A 24257-nucleotide genomic window follows, 5' to 3' on the forward strand; every position below is an offset into this window, starting at 1 on the left:
AAATTTGGGGAACCAAGTCGCCTTAGTGTACTGATCATTACCTGAAAGTATCATCCTGTTTGGGTGAAAAAATATTTCCTGAGATTTCTGGAGATTCATATATTTGGGAAGCCTGGCAACCCCTTTCCATGAAAGTGTTTCTCGCCAGTCACTGTTAGGGCTACATCAAGAGGATACAAAACATAGAGATAGAACGTGAAACTACTTTATTGTGTCCAGTTTCAAGAACCTAGCACAAACCTTGTTGGATTCAGAGTTCCAAATACATCTATCAATATAGGAGAAAACAGAGTGAAACCTAAAATTCAAACTGTTACTGGAAACGAATGCTTCAACATAGAAGAACGAAATTTAGGGAACCAAGTCACCTTAGTGTACTGATCATTACCTGAAAGTATCATCCAGTTTGGTTGAAAAAATATTTGCTGAGATTTCTGGAGATTCGTAATTTTGGGAAGCGTGGCAACCCCTTTCCATGAAAGTGTTTCTCGCCAGTCACTGCTTAGGGCTACATCAAGAGGAAACAAAACATAGAGATAGAACGTGAAACTACTTTATTGTGTCAAGTTTGAAGAACCTAGCACAAACCGTGTTGGATTTAGATTTCCAAATATATCTATCAATATAGGAGAAAACAGAGTGAAACCTAAAAATTCAAACTGTTACTGGAAACGAACGCTTCAACATAGAAGAACGAAATTTGGGGAACCAAGTTGCCATAGTGTACTGATCATTACCTGAAAGTATCATCCTGTTTGGGTGAAAAAATATTTCCTGAGATTTCTGGAGATTCGTAATTTTGGGAAGCCTGGCAACCCCTTTCCATGAAAGTGTTTCTCGCCAGTCACTGTTAGGGCTACATCAAGAGGAAACAAAACATAGAGATAGAACGTGAAACTACATTATTGTGTCAAGTTTCAAGAACCTAGCACAAACCTTGTTGGATTCAGAGTTCCAAATACATCTATCAATATAGGAGAAAACAGAGTGAAACCTAAAATTCAAACTGTTACTGGAAACGAATGCTTTAACATAAAAACGAAATTTGGGGAACCAAGTCGCCTTAGTGTACTGATCATTACCTGAAAGTATCATCCTGTTTGGGTGAAAAATATTTCCTGAGATTTCTGGAGATTCATATATTTGGGAAGCCTGGCAACCCCTTTCCATGAAAGTGTTTCTTGCCAGTCACTGTTAGGGCTACATCAAGAGGAAACAAAACATAGAGATAGAACGTGAAACTACTTTATTGTGTCAAGTTTCAAGAAGCTAGCACAAACCGTGTTGGATTTAGAGTTCCAAATACATCTATCAATATAGGAGAAAACAGAGTGAAGCCTAAAAATTCAAACTGTTACTGGAAACGAACGCTTCAACATAGAAGAACGAAATTTGGGGAACCAAGTCGCCTTAGTGTACTGATCATTACCTGAAAGTATCATCCAGTTTGGGTGAAAAAATATTTGCTGAGATTTCTGGAGATTCGTAATTTTGGGAAGCCTGGCAACCCCTTTCCATGAAAGTGTTTCTCGCCAGTCACTGCTTAGGGCTACATCAAGAGGAAACAAAACATAGAGATAGAACGTGAAACTACTTTATTGTGTCAAGTTTCAAGAAGCTAGCACAAACCGTGTTGGATTTAGACTTCCAAATACATCTATCAATATAGGAGAAAACAGAGTGAAACCTAAAAATTCAAACTGTTACTGGAAACGAACGCTTTAACATAGAAAAACGAAATTTGGGGAACCAAGACGCCTTAGTGTACTGATCATTACCTGAAAGTATCATCCAGTTTGGTTGAAAAAATATTTGCTGAGATTTCTGGAGATTCATATATTTGGGAAGCCTGGCAACCCCTTTCCATGAAAGTGTTTCTCGCCAGTCACTGTTAGGGCTACATCAAGAGGAAACAAAACATAGAGATAGAACGTGAAACTACTTTATTGTGTCTAGTTTCAAGAACCTAGCACAAACCTTGTTGGATTCAGAGTTGCAAATACATCTATCAATATAGGAGAAAACAGAGTGAAACCTAAAATTCAAACTGTTACTGGAAACGCACGCTTCAACATAGAAGAACGAAATTTGGGGAACCAAGTCGCCTTAGTGTACTGATCATTACATGAAAGTATCATCCTGTTTGGGTGAAAAAATATTTCCTGAGATTTCTGGAGATTCATATATTTTGGAAGCCTGGCAACCCCTTTCCATGAAAGTGTTTCTCGTCAGTCACTGTTAGGGCTACATCAAGAGGATACAAAACATAGAGATAGAACGTGAAACTACTTTATTGTGTCAAGTTTCAAGAACCTAGCACAAACCTTGTTGGATTGAGAGTTCCAAATACATCTATCAATATAGTAGAAAACAGAGTGAAACCTAAAATTCAAACTGTTACTGGAAACGAACGCTTCAACATAGAAGAACGAGATTTGGGGAACCAAGTCGCCTTAGTGTACTGATCATTACCTGAAAGTATCATCCAGTTTGGTTGAAAAAATATTTGCTGAGATTTCTGGAGATTCGTAATTTTGGGAAGCCTGGCAACCCCTTTCCATGAAAGTGTTTCTCGCCAGTCACTGCTTAGGGCTACATCAAGAGGAAACAAAACATAGAGATAGAACGTGAAACTACTTTATTGTGTCAAGTTTCAAGAAGCTAGCACAAACCGTGTTGGATTTAGACTTCCAAATACATCTATCAATATAGGAGAAAACAGAGTGAAACCTAAAAATTCAAACTATTACTGGAAATGAACGCTTTAACATAGAAAAACGAAATTTGGGGAACCAAGTCGCCTTAGTGTACTTATCATTACCTGAAAGTATCATCCTGTTTGGGTGAAAAAATATTTCCTGAGATTTCTGGAGATTCATATATTTGGGAAGCCTGTCAACCCCTTTCCATGAAAGTGTTTCTCGCCAGTCACTGTTAGGGCTACATCAAGAAGATACAAAACATAGAGATAGAACGTGAAACTACTTTATTGTGTCAAGTTTCAAGAACCTAGCACAAACCTTGTTGGATTCAGAGTTCCAAATACATCTATCAATATAGGAGAAAACAGAGTGAAACCTAAAATTCAAACTGTTACTGGAAACGAACGCTTTAACATAAAAACGAAATTTGGGGAACCAAGTCGCCTTAGTGTACTGATCATTACCTGAAAGTATCATCCTGTTTGGGTGAAAAATATTTCCTGACATTTCTGGAGATTCATATATTTGGGAAGCCTGGCAACCCCTTTCCATGAAAGTGTTTCTCGCCAGTCACTGTTAGGACTACATCAAGAGGATACAAAACATAGAGATAGAACGTGAAACTACTTTATTGTGTCAAGTTTCAAGAACCTAGCACAAACCTTGTTGGATTGAGAGTTCCAAATACATCTATCAATATAGTAGAAAACAGAGTGAAACCTAAAATTCAAACTGTTACTGGAAACGAACGCTTCAACATAGAAGAACGAGATTTGGGGAACCAAGTCGCCTTAGTGTACTGATCATTACCTGAAAGTATCATCCAGTTTGGTTGAAAAAATATTTGCTGAGATTTCTGGAGATTCGTAATTTTGGGAAGCCTGGCAACCCCTTTCCATGAAAGTGTTTCTCGCCAGTCACTGCTTAGGGCTACATCAAGAGGAAACAAAACATAGAGATAGAACGTGAAACTACTTTATTGTGTCAAGTTTCATGAAGCTAGCACAAACCGTGTTGGATTTAGAGTTCCAAATACATCTATCAATATAGGAGAAAACAGAGTGAAACCTAAAAATTCAAACTGTTACTGGAAACGAACGCTTCAACATAGAAGAACGAAATTTGGGGAACCAAGTCGCCTTAGTGTACTGATCATTACCTGAAAGTATCATCCTGTTTGGGTGAAAAAATATTTCCTGAGATTTCTGGAGATTCGTAATTTTGGGAAGCCTGGCAACCCCTTTCCATGAAAGTGTTTCTCGCCAGTCACTGCTTAGGGCTACATCAAGAGGAAACAAAACATAGAGATAGAACGTGAAACTACTTTATTGTGTCAAGTTTCAAGAAGCTAGCACAAACCGTGTTGGATTTAGACTTCCAAATACATCTATCAATATAGGAGAAAACAGAGTGAAACCTAAAAATTCAAACTGTTACTGGAAACGAACGCTTTAACATAGAAAAACGAAATTTGGGGAACCAAGTCGCCTTAGTGTACTGATCATTACCTGAAAGTATCATCCTGTTTGGGTGAAAAAATATTTCCTGAGATTTCTGGAGATTCATATATTTGGGAAGCCTGGCAACCCCTTTCCATGAAAGTGTTTCTCTCCAGTCACTGTTAGGGCTACATCAAGAAGATACAAAACATAGAGATAGAACGTGAAACTACTTTATTGTGTCAAGTTTCAAGAACCTAGCACAAACCTTGTTGGATTCAGTGTTCCAAATACATCTATCAATATAGGAGAAAACAGAGTGAAACCTAAAATTCAAACTGTTACTGGAAACGAATGCTTCAACATAGAAGAATGAAATTTGGGGAAAAAGTAGCCTTAGTGTACTGATCATTACCTGAAAGTATCATCCAGTTTGGTTGAAAAAATATTTGCTGAGATTTCTGGAGATTCGTAATTTTGGGAAGCCTGGCAACCCCTTTCCATGAAAGTGTTTCTCGCCAGTCATTGCTTACGGCTACATCAAGAGGAAACAAAACATAGAGATAGAACGTGAAACTACTTTATTGTGTCAAGTTTCAAGAAGCTAGCACAAACCGTGTTGGATTTCGTGTTCCAAATACATCTATCAATATAGGAGAAAACAGAGTGAAACCTAAAAATTCAAACTGTTACTGGAAACGAACGCTTCAACATAGAAGAACGAAATTTGGGGAACCAAGTCGCCTTAGTGTACTGATCATTACCTGAAAGTATAATCCTGTTTGGGTGAAAAAATATTTGCTGAGATTTCTGGAGATTCGTAATTTTGGGAAGCCTGGCAACCCCTTTCCATGAAAGTGTTTCTCGCCAGTCACTGCTTAGGGCTACATCAAGAGGAAACAAAACATAGAGATAGAACGTGAAACTACTTTATTGTGTCAAGTTTCAAGAAGCTAGCACAAACCGTGTTGGATTTAGAGTTCCAAATACATCTATCAATATAGGAGAAAACAGAGTGAAACCTAAAAATTCAAACTGTTACTGGAAAGGAACTCTTCAACATAAAAAAACGAAATTTGGGGAACCAAGTCGCCTTAGTGTACTGATCATTATCTGAAAGTATCATCCTGTTTGGGTGAAAAAATATTTCCTGAGATTTCTGGAGATTCGTATATTTGGGAAGCCTGGCAACCCCTTTCCATGAAAGTGTTTCTCGCCAGTCACTGTTAGGGCTACATCAAGAGGAAACAAAACATAGAGATAGAACGTGAAACTACTTTATTGTGTCAAGTTTCAAGAAGCTAGCACACCCGTGTTGGATTTAGACTTCAAATACATCTATCAATATAGGAGAAAACAGAGTGAAACCTAAAAATTCAAACTGTTACTGGAAACGAACGCTTCAACATAGAAGAACGAAATTTGGGGAACCAAGTCGCCTTAGTGTACTGATCATTACCTGAAAGTATCATCCAGTTTGGGTGAAAAAATATTTGCTGAGATATCTGGAGATTCGTACTTTGGGAAGCCTGGCAACCCCTTTCCATGAAAGTGTTTCTCGCCAGTCACTGCTTAGGGCTACATCAAGAGGAAACAAAACATAGAGATAGAACGTGAAACTACTTTATTGTGTCAAGTTTCAAGAAGCTAGCACAAACCGTGTTGGATTTAGACTTCCAAATACATCTATCAATATAGGAGAAAACAGAGTGAAACCTAAAAATTCAAACTGTTACTGGAAACGAACGCTTTAATATAGAAAATCGAAATTTGGGGAACCAAGTCGCCTTAGTGTACTGATCATTACCTGAAAGTATCATCCTGTTTGGGTGAAAAAATATTTGCTGAGAATTCTGGAGATTCGTAATTTTGGGAAGCCTGGCAACCCCTTTCCATGAAAGTGTTTCTCACCAGTCACTGCTTAGGGCTACATCAAGAGGAAACAAAACATAGAGATAGAACGTGAAACTACTTTATTGTGTCAAGTTTCAAGAAGCTAGCACAAACCGTGTCTGATTTAGAGTTCCAAATACATCTATCAATATAGGAGAAAACAGAGTGAAACCTAAAAATTCAAACTGTTACTGGAAAGGAACTCTTCAACATAAAAAAACGAAATTTGGGGAACCAAGTCGCCTTAGTGTACTGATCATTACCTGAAAGTATCATCCTGTTTGGGTGAAAAAATATTTCCTGAGATTTCTGGAGATTCGTATATTTGGGAAGCCTGGCAACCCCTTTCCATGAAAGTGTTTCTAGCCAGTCACTGTTAGGACTACATCAAGAGGAAACAAAACATAGAGATAGAACGTGAAACTACTTTATTGTGTCAAGTTTCAAGAAGCTAGCACAAACCGTGTTGGATTTAGAGTTCCAAATACATCTATCAATATAGGAGAAAACAGAGTGAAACCTAAAAATTCAAACTGTTACTGGAAACGAACGCTTCAACATAGAAGAACGAAATTTGGGGAACCAAGTCGCCTTAGTGTACTGATCATTACCTGAAAGTATCATCCAGTTTGGGTGAAAAAATATTTGCTGAGATTTCTGGAGATTCGTAATTTTGGGAAGCCTGGCAACCCCTTTCCATGAAAGTGTTTCTCGCCAGTCACTGCTTAGGGCTACATCAAGAGGAAACAAAACATAGAGATAGAACGTGAAACTACTTTATTGTGTCAAGTTTCAAGAAGCTAGCACAAACCGTGTTGTATTTAGACTTCCAAATACATCTATCAATATAGGAGAAAACAGAGTGAAACCTAAAAATTCAAACTGTTACTGGAAACGAACGCTTTAACATAGAAGAACGAAATTTGGGGAACCAAGTCGCCTTAGTGTACTGATCATTACCTGAAAGTATCATCCTGTTTGGGTGAAAAAATATTTCCTGAGATTTCTGGAGATTCATATATTTGGGAAGCCTGGCAACCCCTTTCCATGGAAGTGTTTCTCGCCAGTCACTGTTAGGGCTACATCAAGAGGTAACAAAACATAGAGATAGAACGTGAAACTACTTTATTGTGTCAAGTTTCAAGAAGCTAGCACAAACCGTGTTGGATTTAGACTTCCAAATACATCTATTAATATAGGAGAAAACAGAGTGAAACCTAAAAATTCAAACTGTTACTGGAAACGAACGCTTCAACATAGAAAATCGAAATTTGGGGAACCAAGTCGCCTTAGTGTACTGATCATTACCTGAAAGTATCATCCTGTTTGGGTGAAAAATATTTCCTGAGATTTCTGGAGATTCATATATTTGGGAAGCCTGGCAACCCCTTTATATGAAAGTGTTTCTCGCCAGTCACTGATAGGGCGACATCAAGAGGAAACAAAACATAGAGATAGAACGTGAAACTACTTTATTGTGAAAAGTTACAAGAACCTAGCACAAACCTTGTTGGATTGAGAGTTCCAAATACATCTATCAATATAGGAGAAAACAGAGTGAAACCTAAAATTCAAACTGTTACTGGAAACGAACGCTTCAACATAGAAGAAAGAAATTTGGGGAACCAAGTCGCCTTAGTGTACTGATCATTACCTGAAAGTATCATCCAGTTTGGTTGAAAAAATATTTGCTGAGATTTCTGGAGATTCGTAATTTTGGGAAGCCTGGCAACCCCTTTCCATGAAAGTGTTTCTCGCCAGTCACTGCTTAGGGCTACATCAAGAGGAAACAAAACATAGAGATAGAACGTGAAACTACTTTATTGTGTCAAGTTTCAAGAAGCTAGCACAAACCGTGTTGGATTTAGAGTTCCAAATGCATCTATCAATATAGGAGAAAACAGAGTGAAACCTAAAATTCAAACTGTTACTGGAAACGAACGCTTTAACATAGAAAAACGAAATTTGGGGAACCAAGTCGCCTTAGTGCACTGATCATTACCTGAAAGTATCATCCTGTTTGGGTGAAAAAATATTTCCTGAGATTTCTGGAGATTCATATATTTGGGAAGCCTGGCAACCCCTTTCCATGAAAGTGTTTCTCGCCAGTCACTGCTTAGGGCTACATCAAGAGGAAACAAAACATAGAGATAGAACGTGAAACTACTTTATTGTGTCATGTTTCAAGAACCTAGCACAAACCTTGTTGGATTCAGAGTTTCAAATACATCTATCAATATAGGAGAAAACAGAGTGAAACCTAAAATTCAAACTGTTACTGGAAACGAACGCTTCAACATAGAAGAAAGAAATTTGGGGAACCAAGTCGCCTTAGTGTACTGATCATTACCTGAAAGTATCATCCAGTTTGGGTGAAAAAATATTTGCTGAGATTTCTGGAGATTCGTAATTTTGGGAAGCCTGGCAACCCCTTTCCATTAAAGTGTTTCTCGCCAGTCACTGCTTAGGGCTACATCAAGAGGAAACAAAACATAGTGATAGAACGTGAAACTACTTTATTGTGTCAAGTTTCAAGAAGCTAGCACAAACCGTGTTGGATTTAGACTTCCAAATACATCAATATAGGAGAAAACAGAGTGAAACCTAAAAATTCAAACTGTTACTGGAAACGAACGCTTCAACATAGAAGAACGAAATTTGGGGAACCAAGTCGCCTTAGTGTACTGATCATTACCTGAAAGTATCATCCAGTTTGGGTGAAAAAATATTTGCTGAGAATTCTGGAGATTCGTAATTTTGGGAAGCCTGGCAACCCCTTTCCATGAAAGTGTTTCTCGCCAGTCACTGCTTAGGGCTACATCAAGAGGAAACAAAACATAGAGATAGAACGTGAAACTACTTTATTGTGTCAAGTTTCAAGAAGCTAACACAAACCGTGTTGGATTTAGACTTCCAAATACATCTATCAATATAGGAGAAAACAGAGTGAAACCTAAAAATTCAAACTGTTACTGGAAACGAACGCTTTAATATAGAAAAACAAAATTTGGGGAACCAAGTTGCCTTAGTGTACTGATCATTACCTGAAAGTATCATCCTGTTTGGGTGAAAAAATATTTCCTGAGATTTCTGGATATTCATATATTTGGGAAGCCTGGCAACCCCTTTCCATGAAAGTGTTTCTCGCCAGTCACTGTTAGGGCTACATCAAGAGGATACAAAACATAGAGATAGAACTTGAAACTACTTTATTGTGTCAAGTTTCATGAACCTAGCACAAACCTTGTTGGATTCAGAGTTCCAAATACATCTATCAATATAGGAGAAAACAGAGTGAAACCTAAAATTCAAACTGTTACTGGAAATGAACGCTTCAACATAGAAGAACGAAATTTGGGAACCAAGTCGCCTTAGTGTACTGATCATTACCTGAAAGTATCATCCAGTTTGGTTGAAAAAATATTTGCTGAGATTTTTGGAGATTCGTAATTTTGGGAAGCCTGGCAACCCCTTTCCATGAAAGTGTTTCTCGCCAGTCACTGCTTAGGGCTACATCAAGAGGAAACAAAACATAGAGATAGAACGTGAAACTACTTTATTGTGTCAAGTTTCAAGAAGCTAGCACAAACCGTGTTGGATTTAGTGTTCCAAATACATCTATCATTATAGGAGAAAACAGAGTGAAACCTAAAAATTCAAACTGTTACTGGAAACGAACGCTTCAACATAGAAGAACGAAATTTGGGGAACCAAGTCGCCTTAGTGTACTGATCATTACGTGAAAGTATCATCCTGTTTGGGTGAAAAAATATTTGCTGAGATTTCTGGAGATTCGTAATTTTGGGAATCCTGGCAACCCCTTTCCATGAAAGTGTTTCTCGCCAGTCACTGCTTAGGGCTACATCAAGAGGAAACAAAACATAGAGATAGAACGTGAAACTACTTTATTGTGTCAAGTTTCAAGAAGCTAGCACAAACCGTGTCTGATTTAGAGTTCCAAATACATCTATCAATATAGGAGAAAACAGAGTGAAACCTAAAAATTCAAACTGTTACTGGAAAGGAACTCTTCAACATAAAAAAACGAAATTTGGGGAACCAAGTCGCCTTAGTGTACTGATCATTATCTGAAAGTATCATCCTGTTTGGGTAAAAAAATATTTCCTGAGATTTCTGGAGATTCGTATATTTGGGAAGCCTGGCAACCCCTTTCCATGAAAGTGTTTCTCGCCAGTCACTGTTAGGGCTACATCAAGAGGAAACAAAACATAGAGATAGAACGTGAAACTACTTTATTGTGTCAAGTTTCAAGAAGCTAGCACACCCGTGTTGGATTTAGACTTCCAAATACATCTATCAATATAGGAGAAAACAGAGTGAAACCTAAAAATTCAAACTGTTACTGGAAACGAACGCTTCAACATAGAAGAATGAAATTTGGGGAACCAAGTCGCCTTAGTGTACTGATCATTACCTGAAAGTATCATCCAGTTTGGGTGAAAAAATATTTGCTGAGATTTCTGGAGATTCGTACTTTGGGAAGCCTGGCAACCCCTTTCCATGAAAGTGTTTCTCGCCAGTCACTGCTTAGGGCTACATCAAGAGGAAACAAAACATAGAGATAGAACGTGAAACTACTTTATTGTGTCAAGTTTCAAGAAGCTAGCACACACCGTGTTGGATTTAGAGTTCCAAATACATCTATCAATATAGGAGAAAACAGAGTGAAACCTAAAAATTCAAACTGTTACTGGAAACGAACGCTTCAACATAGAAGAACGAAATTTGGGGAACCAAGTTGCCTTAGTGTACTGATCATTACCTGAAAGTATCATCCAGTTGGGTGAAAAAATATTTGCTGAGATTTCTGGAGATTCGTAATTTTGGGAAGCCTGGCAACCCCTTTCCATGAAAGTGTTTCTCGCCAGTCACTGCTTAGGGCTACATCAAGAGGAAACAAAACATAGAGATAGAACGTGAAACTACTTTATTGTGTCAAGTTTCAAGAAGCTAGCACAAACCGTGTTGGATTTAGACTTCCAAATACATCTATCAATATAGGAGAAAACAGAGTGAAACCTAAAAATTCAAACTGTTACTGGAAACGAACGCTTTAACATAGAAGAACGAAATTTGGGGAACCAAGTCGCCTTAGTGTACTGATCATTACCTGAAAGTATCATCCTGTTTGGGTGAAAAAATATTTCCTGAGATTTCTGGAGATTCATATATTTGGGAAGCCTGGCAACCCCTTTCCATGAAAGTGTTTCTCGCCAGTCACTTTTTAGGGCTACATCAAGAGGAAACAAAACATAGAGATAGAACGTGAAACTACTTTATTGTGTCAAGTTTCAAGAAGCTAGCACAAACCGTGTTGGATTTAGACTTCCAAATACATCTATCAATATAGGAGAAAACAGAGTGAAACCTAAAAATTCAAACTGTTACTGGAAACGAACGCTTCAACATAGAAAATCGAAATTTGGGGAACCAAGTCGCCTTAGTGTACTGATCATTACCTGAAAGTATCATCCTGTTTGGGTGAAAAATATTTCCTGAGATTTCTGGAGATTCATATATTTGGGAAGCCTGGCAACCCCTTTACATGAAAGTGTTTCTCGCCAGTCACTGTTAGGGCTACATCAAGAGGATACAAAACATAGAGATAGAACTTGAAACTACTTTATTGTGTCAAGTTTCATGAACCTAGCACAAACCTTGTTAGATTCAGAGTTCCAAATACATCTATCAATATAGGAGAAAACAGAGTGAAACCTAAAATTCAAACTGTTACTGGAAATGAACGCTTCAACATAGAAGAACGAAATTTGGGAACCAAGTCGCCTTAGTGTACTGATCATTACCTGAAAGTATCATCCAGTTTGGTTGAAAAAATATTTGCTGAGATTTTTGGAGATTCGTAATTTTGGGAAGCCTGGCAACCCCTTTCCATGAAAGTGTTTCTCGCCAGTCACTGCTTAGGGCTACATCAAGAGGAAACAAAACATAGAGATAGAACGTGAAACTACTTTATTGTGTCAAGTTTCAAGAAGCTAGCACAAACCGTGTTGGATTTAGTGTTCCAAATACATCTATCAATATAGGAGAAAACAGAGTGAAACCTAAAAATTCAAACTGTTACTGGAAACGAACGCTTCAACATAGAAGAACGAAATTTGGGGAACCAAGTCGCCTTAGTGTACTGATCATTACGTGAAAGTATCATCCTGTTTGGGTGAAAAAATATTTGCTGAGATTTCTGGAGATTCGTAATTTTGGGAATCCTGGCAACCCCTTTCCATGAAAGTGTTTCTCGCCAGTCACTGCTTAGGGCTACATCAAGAGGAAACAAAACATAGAGATAGAACGTGAAACTACTTTATTGTGTCAAGTTTCAAGAAGCTAGCACAAACCGTGTCTGATTTAGAGTTCCAAATACATCTATCAATATAGGAGAAAACAGAGTGAAACCTAAAAATTCAAACTGTTACTGGAAAGGAACTCTTCAACATAAAAAAACGAAATTTGGGGAACCAAGTCGCCTTAGTGTACTGATCATTATCTGAAAGTATCATCCTGTTTGGGTAAAAAAATATTTCCTGAGATTTCTGGAGATTCGTATATTTGGGAAGCCTGGCAACCCCTTTCCATGAAAGTGTTTCTCGCCAGTCACTGTTAGGGCTACATCAAGAGGAAACAAAACATAGAGATAGAACGTGAAACTACTTTATTGTGTCAAGTTTCAAGAAGCTAGCACACCCGTGTTGGATTTAGACTTCCAAATACATCTATCAATATAGGAGAAAACAGAGTGAAACCTAAAAATTCAAACTGTTACTGGAAACGAACGCTTCAACATAGAAGAATGAAATTTGGGGAACCAAGTCGCCTTAGTGTACTGATCATTACCTGAAAGTATCATCCAGTTTGGGTGAAAAAATATTTGCTGAGATTTCTGGAGATTCGTACTTTGGGAAGCCTGGCAACCCCTTTCCATGAAAGTGTTTCTCGCCAGTCACTGCTTAGGGCTACATCAAGAGGAAACAAAACATAGAGATAGAACGTGAAACTACTTTATTGTGTCAAGTTTCAAGAAGCTAGCACACACCGTGTTGGATTTAGAGTTCCAAATACATCTATCAATATAGGAGAAAACAGAGTGAAACCTAAAAATTCAAACTGTTACTGGAAACGAACGCTTCAACATAGAAGAACGAAATTTGGGGAACCAAGTTGCCTTAGTGTACTGATCATTACCTGAAAGTATCATCCAGTTGGGTGAAAAAATATTTGCTGAGATTTCTGGAGATTCGTAATTTTGGGAAGCCTGGCAACCCCTTTCCATGAAAGTGTTTCTCGCCAGTCACTGCTTAGGGCTACATCAAGAGGAAACAAAACATAGAGATAGAACGTGAAACTACTTTATTGTGTCAAGTTTCAAGAAGCTAGCACAAACCGTGTTGCATTTAGACTTCCAAATACATCTATCAATATAGGAGAAAACAGAGTGAAACCTAAAAATTCAAACTGTTACTGGAAACGAACGCTTTAACATAGAAGAACGAAATTTGGGGAACCAAGTCGCCTTAGTGTACTGATCATTACCTGAAAGTATCATCCTGTTTGGGTGAAAAAATATTTCCTGAGATTTCTGGAGATTCATATATTTGGGAAGCCTGGCAACCCCTTTCCATGAAAGTGTTTCTCGCCAGTCACTGCTTAGGGCTACATCAAGAGGAAACAAAACATAGAGATAGAACGTGAAACTACTTTATTGTGTCAAGTTTCAAGAAGCTAGCACAAACCGTGTTGGATTTAGACTTCCAAATACATCTATCAATATAGGAGAAAACAGAGTGAAACCTAAAAATTCAAACTGTTACTGGAAACGAACGCTTCAACATAGAAAATCGAAATTTGGGGAACCAAGTCGCCTTAGTGTACTGATCATTACCTGAAAGTATCATCCTGTTTGGGTGAAAAATATTTCCTGAGATTTCTGGAGATTCATATATTTGGGAAGCCTGGCAACCCCTTTACATGAAAGTGTTTCTCGCCAGTCACTGTTAGGGCGACATCAAGAGGAAACAAAACATAGAGATAGAACGTGAAACTACTTTATTGTGAAAAGTTTCAAGAACCTAGCACAAACCTTGTTGGATTGAGAGTTCCAAATACATCTATCAATATAGGAGAAAACAGAGTTAAACCTAAAATTCAAACTGTTACTGGAAACGAACGCTTCAACATAGAAGAAAGAAATTTGGGGAACCAAGTCGCCTTAGTGTACTGATCATTACCTGAAAGTATCATCCAGTTTGGTTGAAAAAATATTTGCTGAGATTTCTGGAGATTCGTAATTTTGGGAAGCCTGGCAACCCCTTTCCATGAAAGTGTTTTTCGCCAGTCACTGCTTTGGGCTACATCAAGAGGAAACAAAACATAGAGATAGAACGTGAAACTACTTTATTGTGTCAAGTTTCAAGAAGCTAGCACAAACCGTGTTGGATTTAGAGTTCCAAATGCATCTATCAATATAGGAGAAAACAGAGTGAAACCTAAAATTCAAACTGTTACTGGAAACGAACGCTTTAACATAGAAAAACGAAATTTGGGGAACCAAGTCGCCTTAGTGCACTGATCATTACCTGAAAGTATCATCCTGTTTGGGTGAAAAAATATTTCCTGAGATTTCTGGAGATTCATATATTTGGGAAGCCTGGCAACACCTTTCCATGAAAGTGTTTCTCGCCAGTCACTGCTTAGGGCTACATCAAGAGGAAACAAAACATAGAGATAGAACGTGAAACTACTTTATTGTGTCATGTTTCAAGAACCTAGCACAAACCTTGTTGGATTCAGAGTTTCAAATACATCTATCAATATAGGAGAAAACAGAGTGAAACCTAAAATTCAAACTGTTACTGGAAACGAACGCTTCAACATAGAAGAAAGAAATTTGGGGAACCAAGTCGCCTTAGTGTACTGATCATTACCTGAAAGTATCATCCAGTTTGGGTGAAAAAATATTTGCTGAGATTTCTGGAGATTCGTAATTTTGGGAAGCCTGGCAACCCCTTTCCATTAAAGTGTTTCTCGCCAGTCACTGCTTAGGGCTACATCAAGAGGAAACAAAACATAGTGATAGAACGTGAAACTACTTTATTGTGTCAAGTTTCAAGAAGCTAGCACAAACCGTGTTGGATTTAGACTTCCAAATACATCAATATAGGAGAAAACAGAGTGAAACCTAAAAAATCAAACTGTTACTGGAAACGAACGCTTTAACATAGAAGAACGAAATTTGGGGAACCAAGTCGCCTTAGTGTACTGATCATTACCTGAAAGTATCATCCTGTTTGGGTGAAAAAATATTTCCTGAGATCTCTGGAGATTCATATATTGGGAAGCCTGGCAACCCCTTTCCATGAAAGTGTTTCTCGCCAGTCACTGCTTAGGGCTACATCAAGAGGAAACAAAACATAGAGATAGAACGTGAAACTACTTTATTGTGTCAAGTTTCAAGAAGCTAGCACAAACCGTGTTGGATTTAGACTTCCAAATACATCTATCAATGTAGGAGAAAACAGAGTGAAACCTAAAAATTCAAACTGTTACTGGAAACGAACGCTTCAACATAGAAGAACGACATTTGGGGAACCAAGTCGCCTTAGTGCACTGATCATTACCTGAAAGTATCATCCTGTTTGGGTGAAAAAACATTTCCTGAGATTTCTGGAGATTCATATATTTGGGAAGCCTGGCAACCCCTTTCCATGGAAGTGTTTCTCGCAAGTCACTGTTAGGGCTACATCAAGGGGAAACAAAACATAGAGATAGAACGTGAAACTACTTTATTGTGTCAAGTTTCAAGAACCTAGCACAAACCTTGTTGGATTCAGAGTTCCAAATACATCTATCAATATAGGAGAAAACAGAGTAAAACCTAAAATTCAAACTGTTACTGGAAACGAACGCTTCAACATAGAAGAACGAATTTAGGGAACCAAGTCGCCTTAGTGTACTGATCATTACCTGAAAGTATCATCCTGTTTGGGTGAAAAAATATTTGCTTCGATTTCTGGAGATTCGTAATTTTGGGAAGCCTGGCAACCCCTTTCCATGAAAGTGTTTCTCGCCAGTCACTGCTTAGGGCTACATCAAGAGGAAACAAAACATAGAGATAGAACGTGAAACTACTTTATTGTGTCAAGTTTCAAGAAGCTAGCACAAACCGTGTAGGATTTAGACTTCCAAATACATCTATCAATATAGGAGAAAACAGAGTGAAACCTAAAAATTCAAACTGTTACTGGAAACGAACGCTTTAACATAGAAAAACGAAATTTGGGGAACCAAGTCGCCTTAGTGTACTGATCATTACCTGAAAGTATCATCCTGTTTGGGTGAAAAAATATTTCCTGAGATTTCTGGAGATTCATATATTTGTGAAGCCTGGCAAGCCCTTTCCATGAAAGTGTTTCTCGCCAGTCACTGTTATGGCTACATCAAGAGGAAACAAAACATAGAGAGAGAACGTGAAACTACTTTATTGTGTCAAGTTTCAAGAACCTAGCAAAAACCTTGTTGGATTCAGAGTTCCAAATACATCTATCAATATAGGAGAAAACAGAGTGAAACCTAAAATTCAAACTGTTACTGGAAACGAACGCTTCAACATAGAAGAACGAAATTTGGGGAACCAAGTCGCCTTAGTGTACTGATCATTACATGAAAGTATCATCCTGTTTGGGTGAAAAAATATTTGCTGAGATTTCTGCAGATTCGTAATTTTGGGAAGCCTGGCAACCCCTTTCCATGAAAGTGTTTCTCGCCAGTCACTGCTTAGGGCTACATCAAGAGGAAACAAAACATAGAGATAGAACGTGAAACTACTTTATTGTGTCAAGTTTCAAGAAGCTAGCACAAACTGTGTTGGATTTAGACTTCCAAATACATCTATCAATATAGGAGAAAACAGAGTGAAACCTAAAAATTCAAACTGTTACTGGAAACGAACGCATTAACATAGAAAAACGAAATTTGGGGAACCAAGTCGCCTTAGTGTACTGATCATTACCTGAAAGTATCATCCTGTTTGGGTGAAAAAATATTTCCTGAGATTTCTGGAGAATCATATATTTGGGAAGCCTGGCAACCCCTTTCCATGAAAGTGTTTCTCGCCAGTCACTGTTAGGGCTACATCAAGAGGATACAAAACATAGAGATAGAACGTAAAACTACTTTATTGTGTCAAGTTTCAAGAACCTAGCACAAACCTTGTTGGATTGAGAGTTCCAAATACATCTATCAATATAGGAGAAAACAGAGTGAAACCTAAAATTCAAACTGTTACTGGAAACGAACGCTTCAACATAGAAGAACGAAATTTGGGGAACCAAGTCGCCTTAGTGTACTGATCATTACCTGAAAGTATCATCCAGTTTGGTTGAAAAAATATTTGCTGAGATTTCTGGAGATTCGTAATTTTGGGAAGCCTGGCAACCTTTTTCCATGAAAGTGTTTCTCGCCAGTCACTGCTTAGGGCTACATCAAGAGGAAACAAAACATAGAGATAGAACGTGAAACTACTTTATTGTGTCAAGTTTCAAGAAGCTAGCACAAACCGTGTTGGATTTAGAGTTCCAAATACATCTATCAATATAGGAGAAAACAGAGTGAAACCTAAAAATTCAAACTGTTACTGGAAACGAACGCTTCAACATAGAAGAACGAAATTTGGGGAACCAAGTCGCCTTAGTGTACTGATCATTACCTGAAAGTATCATCCAGTTTGGGTGAAAAAATATTTGCTGAGAATTCTGGAGATTCGTAATTTTGGGAAGCCTGGCAACCCCTTTCCATGAAAGTGTTTCTCGCCAGTCACTGCTTAGGGCTACATCAAGAGGAAACAAAACATAGAGATAGAACGTGAAACTACTTTATTGTGTCAAGTTTCAAGAAGCTAACACAAACCGTGTTGGATTTAGACTTCCAAATACATCTATCAATATAGGAGAAAACAGAGTGAAACCTAAAAATTCAAACTGTTACTGGAAACGAACGCTTTAATATAGAAAAACAAAATTTGGGGAACCAAGTTGCCTTAGTGTACTGATCATTACCTGAAAGTATCATCCTGTTTGGGTGAAAAAATATTTCCTGAGATTTCTGGAGATTCATATATTTGGGAAGCCTGGCAACCCCTTTCCATGAAAGTGTTTCTCGCCAGTCACTGTTAGGGCTACATCAAGAGGATACAAAACATAGAGATAGAACTTGAAACTACTTTATTGTGTCAAGTTTCATGAACCTAGCACAAACCTTGTTGGATTCAGAGTTCCAAATACATCTATCAATATAGGAGAAAACAGAGTGAAACCTAAAATTCAAACTGTTACTGGAAACGAACGCTTCAACATAGAAGAACGAAATTTGGGAACCAAGTCGCCTTAGTGTACTGATCATTACCTGAAAGTATCATCCAGTTTGGTTGAAAAAATATTTGCTGAGATTTTTGGAGATTCGTAATTTTGGGAAGCCTGGCAACCCCTTTCCATGAAAGTGTTTCTCGCCAGTCACTGCTTAGGGCTACATCAAGAGGAAACAAAACATAGAGATAGAACGTGAAACTACTTTATTGTGTCAAGTTTCAAGAAGCTAGCACAAACCGTGTTGGATTTAGTGTTCCAAATACATCTATCAATATAGGAGAAAACAGAGTGAAACCTAAAAATTCAAACTGTTACTGGAAACGAACGCTTCAACATAGAAGAACGAAATTTGGGGAACCAAGTCGCCTTAGTGTACTGATCATTACGTGAAAGTATCATCCTGTTTGGGTAAAAAAATATTTCCTGAGATTTCTGGAGATTCGTAATTTTGGGAATCCTGGCAACCCCTTTCCATGAAAGTGTTTCTCGCCAGTCACTGCTTAGGGCTACATCAAGAGGAAACAAAACATAGAGATAGAACGTGAAACTACTTTATTGTGTCAAGTTTCAAGAAGCTAGCACAAACCGTGTCTGATTTAGAGTTCCAAATACATCTATCAATATAGGAGAAAACAGAGTGAAACCTAAAAATTCAAACTGTTACTGGAAAGGAACTCTTCAACATAAAAAAACGAAATTTGGGGAACCAAGTCGCCTTAGTGTACTGATCATTATCTGAAAGTATCATCCTGTTTGGGTAAAAAAATATTTCCTGAGATTTCTGGAGATTCGTATATTTGGGAAGCCTGGCAACCCTTTTCCATGAAAGTGTTTCTAGCCAGTCACTGTTAGGGCTACATCAAGAGGAAACAAAACATAGAGATAGAACGTGAAACTACTTTATTGTGTCAAGTTTCAAGAAGCTAGCACACCCGTGTTGGATTTAGACTTCCAAATACATCTATCAATATAGGAGAAAACAGAGTGAAACCTAAAAATTCAAACTGTTACTGGAAACGAACGCTTCAACATAGAAGAATGAAATTTGGGGAACCAAGTCGCCTTAGTGTACTGATCATTACCTGAAAGTATCATCCAGTTTGGGTGAAAAAATATTTGCTGAGATTTCTGGAGATTCGTACTTTGGGAAGCCTGGCAACCCCTTTCCATGAAAGTGTTTCTCGCCAGTCACTGCTTAGGGCTACCTCAAGAGGAAACAAAACATAGAGATAGAACGTGAAACTACTTTATTGTGTCAAGTTTCAAGAAGCTAGCACACACCGTGTTGGATTTAGAGTTCCAAATACATCTATCAATATAGGAGAAAACAGAGTGAAACCTAAAAATTCAAACTGTTACTGGAAACGAACGCTTCAACATAGAAGAACGAAATTTGGGGAACCAAGTTGCCTTAGTGTACTGATCATTACCTGAAAGTATCATCCAGTTGGGTGAAAAAATATTTGCTGAGATTTCTGGAGATTCGTAATTTTGGGAAGCCTGGCAACCCCTTTCCATGAAAGTGTTTCTCGCCAGTCACTGCTTAGGGCTACATCAAGAGGAAACAAAACATAGAGATAGAACGTGAAACTACTTTATTGTGTCAAGTTTCAAGAAGCTAGCACAAACCGTGTTGGATTTAGACTTCCAAATACATCTATCAATATAGGAGAAAACAGAGTGAAACCTAAAAATTCAAACTGTTACTGGAAACGAACGCTTTAACATAGAAGAACGAAATTTGGGAACCAAGTCGCCTTAGTGTACTGATCATTACCTGAAAGTATCATCCTGTTTGGGTGAAAAAATATTTCCTGAGATTTCTGGAGATTCATATATTTGGGAAGCCTGGCAACCCCTTTCCATGAAAGTGTTTCTCGCCAGTCACTGCTTAGGGCTACATCAAGAGGAAACAAAACATAGAGATAGAACGTGAAACTACTTTATTGTGTCAAGTTTCAAGAAGCTAGCACAAACCGTGTTGGATTTAGAGTTCCAAATACATCTATCAATATAGGAGAAAACAGAGTGAAACCTAAAAATTCAAACTGTTACTGGAAAAGAACGCTTCAACATACAAGAACGAAATTTGGGGAACCAAGTCGCCTTAGTGTACTGATCATTACCTGAAAGTGTCATCCAGTTTGGGTGAAAAAATATTTGCTGAGATTTCTGGAGATTCGTAATTTTGGGAAGCCACCCCTTTCCATGAAAGTGTTTCTTGCCAGTCACTGCTTAGGGCTACATCAAGAGGAAACAAAACATAGAGATAGAACGTGAAACTACTTTATTGTGTCAAGTTTCAAGAAGCTAGCACAAACCGTGTTGGATTTAGAGTTCCAAATACATCTATCAATATAGGAGAAAACAGAGTGAAACCTAAAAATTCAAACTGTTACTGGAAACGAACACTTCAACATAGAAAAACGACATTTGGGGAACCAAGTCGCCTTAGTGTACTGATCATTACCTGAAAGTATCATCCTGTTTGGGTGAAAAAATATTTCCTGAGATTTCTGGAGATTCGTAATTTTGGGAAGCCTGGCAACCCCTTTCCATGAAAGTGTTTCTCGTCAGTCACTGCTTAGGGCTACATCAAAAGGAAACAAAACATAGAGATAGAACGTGAAACTACTTTATTGTGTCAAGTTTCAAGAAGCTAGCACAAACCGTGTTGGATTCAGAGTTCCAAATACATCTATCAATAAAGGAGAAAACAGAGTGAAACCTAAAAATTCAAACTGTTACTGGAAACGAACGCTTCAACATAGAAGAACGACATTTGGGTCACCAAGTCGCTTTAGTGTACTGATCATTACCTGAAAGTATCATCCAGTTTGGGTGAAAAAATATTTGCTGAGATTTCTGGAGATTCGTAATTTTGGGAAGCCTGGCAACCCCTTTCCATGAAAGTGTTTCTCGCCAGTCACTGCTTAGGGCTACATCAAGAGGAAACAAAACATAGAGATAGAACGTGAAACTACTTTATTGTGTCAAGTTTCAAGAAGCTAGCACAAACCGTGTTGGATTTAGAGTTCCAAATACATCTATCAATATAGGAGAAAACAGAGTGAAACCTAAAAATTCAAACTGTTACTGGAAAAGAACGCTTCAACATACAAGAACGAAATTTGGGGAACCAAGTCGCCTTAGTGTACTGATCATTACCTGAAAGTATGATCCAGTTTGGGTGAAAAAATATTTGCTGAGATTTCTGGAGATTCGTAATTTTGGGAAGCCTGGCAACCCCTTTCCATGAAACTGTTTCTCGCCAGTCACTGCTTAGGGCTACATCAAGAGGAAACAAAACATAGAGATAGAACGTGAAACTACTTTATTGTGTCAAGTTTCAAGAAGCTAGCACAAACCTTGTTGGATTTAGAGTTCCAAATACATCTATCAATATAGGAGAAAACAGAGTGAAACCTAAAAATTCAAACTGTTACTACACACGAACGCTTCAACATAGAAGAACGACATTTGGGGAACCAAGTCGCCTTAGTTTACTGATCATTACCTGAAAGTATGATCCAGTTTGGGTGAAAAAATATTTGCTGAGATTTCTGGAGATTCGTAATTTTGGGATGCCTGGCAACCACTTTCCATGAAAGTGTTTCTTGCCAGTCACTGCTTAGGGCTACATCAAGAGGAAACAAAACATAGAGATAGAACGTGAAACTACTTTATTGTGTCAAGTTTCAAGAAGCTAGCACAAACCGTGTTGGATTTAGAGTTCCAAATACATCTATCAATATAGGAGAAAACAGAGTGAAACCTAAAAATTCAAACTGTTACTGGAAACGAACGCTTCAACATAGAAAAACGAAATTTGGGGAACCAAGTCGCCTTAGTGTACTGATCATTACCTGAAAGTATCATCCTGTTTGGGTGAAAAAATATTTCCTGAGATTTCAGGAGATTCGTAATTTTGGGAAGCCTGGCAACCCCTTTCCATGAAAGTGTTTCTCGTCAGTCACTGCTTAGGGCTACATCTAGAGGAAACAAAACATAGAGATAGAACGTGAAACTACTTTATTGTGTCAAGTTTCAAGAAGCTAGCACAAACTGTGTTGGATTTAGAGTTCCAAATACATCTATCAATATAGGAGAAAACAGAGTGAAACCTAAAAATTCAAACTGTTACTGGAAACGAACGCTTCAACATAGAAGAACGAAATTTGGGGAACCAAGTCGCCTTAGAGTACTGATCATTACCTGAAAGTATCATCCAGTTTGGGTGAAAAAATATTTGCTGAGATTTCTGGAGATTCGTAATTTTGGGAAGCCTGGCAACCCCTTTCCATGAAAGTGTTTCTCGCCAGTCACTGCTTAGGGCTACATCAAGAGGAAACAAAACATAGAGATAGAACGTGAAACTACTTTATTGTGTCAAGTTTCAAGAAGCTAGCACAAACCTTGTTGGATTTAGAGTTCCAAATACATCTATCAATATAGGAGAAAACAGAGTGAAACCTAAAAATTCAAACTGTTACTAGACACGAACGCTTCAACATAGAAGAACGAAATTTGGGGAACCAAGTCGCCTTAGTGTACTGATCATTACCTGAAAGTATCATCCTGTTTGGGTGAAAAAATATTTCCTGAGATTTCTGGAGATTCGTAATTTTGGGAAGCCTGGCAACCCCTTTCCATGAAAGTGTTTCTCGCCAGTCACTGCTTAGGGCTACATCAAGAGGAAACAAAACATAGAGATAGAACATGAAACTACTTTATTGTGTCAAGTTTCAAGAAGCTAGCACAAACCGTGTTGGATTCAGAGTTCCAAATACATCTATCAATAAAGGAGAAAACAGAGTGAAACCTAAAAATTCAAACTGTTACTGGAAACGAACGCTTCAACATAGAACGACATTTGGGTCACCAAGTCGCTTTAGTGTACTGATCATTACCTGAAAGTATCATCCAGTTTGGGTGAAAAAATATTTGCTGAGATTTCTGGAGATTCGTAATTTTGGGAAGCCTGGCAACCCCTTTCCATGAAAGTGTTTCTCGCCTGTCACTGCTTAGGGCTACATCAAGAGGAAACAAAACATAGAGATAGAACGTGAAACTACTTTATTGTGTCAAGTTTCAAGAAGCTAGCACAAACCGTGTTGGATTTAGAGTTCCAAATACATCTATCAATATAGGAGAAAACAGAGTGAAACCTAAAAATTCAAACTGTTACTAAAAAAGAACGCTTCAACATACAAGAACGAAATTTGGGGAACCAAGTCGCCTTAGTGTACTGATCATTACCTGAAAGTATCATCCAGTTTGGGTGAAAAAATATTTGCTGAGATTTCTGGAGATTCGTAATTTTGGGAAGCCACCCCTTTCCATGAAAGTGTTTCTTGCCAGTCACTGCTTAGGGCTACATCAAGAGGAAACAAAACATAGAGATAGAACGTGAAACTACTTTATTGTGTCAAGTTTCAAGAAGCTAGCACAAACCTTGTTGGATTTAGAGTTCCAAATACATCTATCAATATAGGAGAAAACAGAGTGAAACCTAAAAATTCAAACTGTTACTGGAAACGAACACTTCAACATAGAAAAACGACATTTGGGGAACCAAGTCGCCTTAGTGTACTGATCATTACCTGAAAGTATCATCCTGTTTGGGTGAAAAAATATTTCCTGAGATTTCTGGAGATTCGTAATTTTGGCAAGCCTGGCAACCCCTTTCCATGAAAGTGTTTCTCGTCAGTCACTGCTTAGGGCTACATCAAAAGGAAACAAAACATAGAGATAGAACGTGAAACTACTTTATTGTGTCAAGTTTCAAGAAGCTAGCACAAACCGTGTTGGATTCAGAGTTCCAAATA

This window comes from Spermophilus citellus (assembly GCF_964194105.1).
Source record: "Spermophilus citellus genome assembly, chromosome: 7".
Lineage (NCBI taxonomy): Eukaryota > Metazoa > Chordata > Mammalia > Rodentia > Sciuridae > Spermophilus > Spermophilus citellus.